The sequence below is a fragment of the Arachis duranensis genome, chromosome 4 (genome assembly GCF_000817695.3).
Source record: "Arachis duranensis cultivar V14167 chromosome 4, aradu.V14167.gnm2.J7QH, whole genome shotgun sequence".
Taxonomy (NCBI): domain Eukaryota; kingdom Viridiplantae; phylum Streptophyta; class Magnoliopsida; order Fabales; family Fabaceae; genus Arachis; species Arachis duranensis.
The window spans coordinates 79930062-79930401 of record NC_029775.3 but is presented as its reverse complement, the minus strand read 5'-3'; positions in this window follow the sequence as shown (position 1 = coordinate 79930401).

The following is a 340-nucleotide window of genomic DNA, read 5'->3' as shown; positions in this document are numbered from 1 at the left end:
TCTTCTGTAGAATCCTGCATGCCCCAGAAAGCTTCTGATTGCCTTAACATTGGCAGGTGGTGGTAATTTTTCTATTACCTCTACCTTTGCCTTATCCACCTCTATTTCCTTGCTTGAAATTTTGTGCCCAAGGACAATTCCTTCAGTCACCATAAAGTGACATTTTTCCCAGTTTAAAACCAGGTTAGTCTCTTGGCACCTTTTCAAGACAAGTGCTAGGTGATTAAGACAGGAGCTGAATGAGTCTCCATATACTGAGAAATCATCCATGAAGACTTCCAGAAATTTCTCTACCATATCTGAGAAGATAGAGAGCATGCACCTTTGAAAGGTTGCAGGT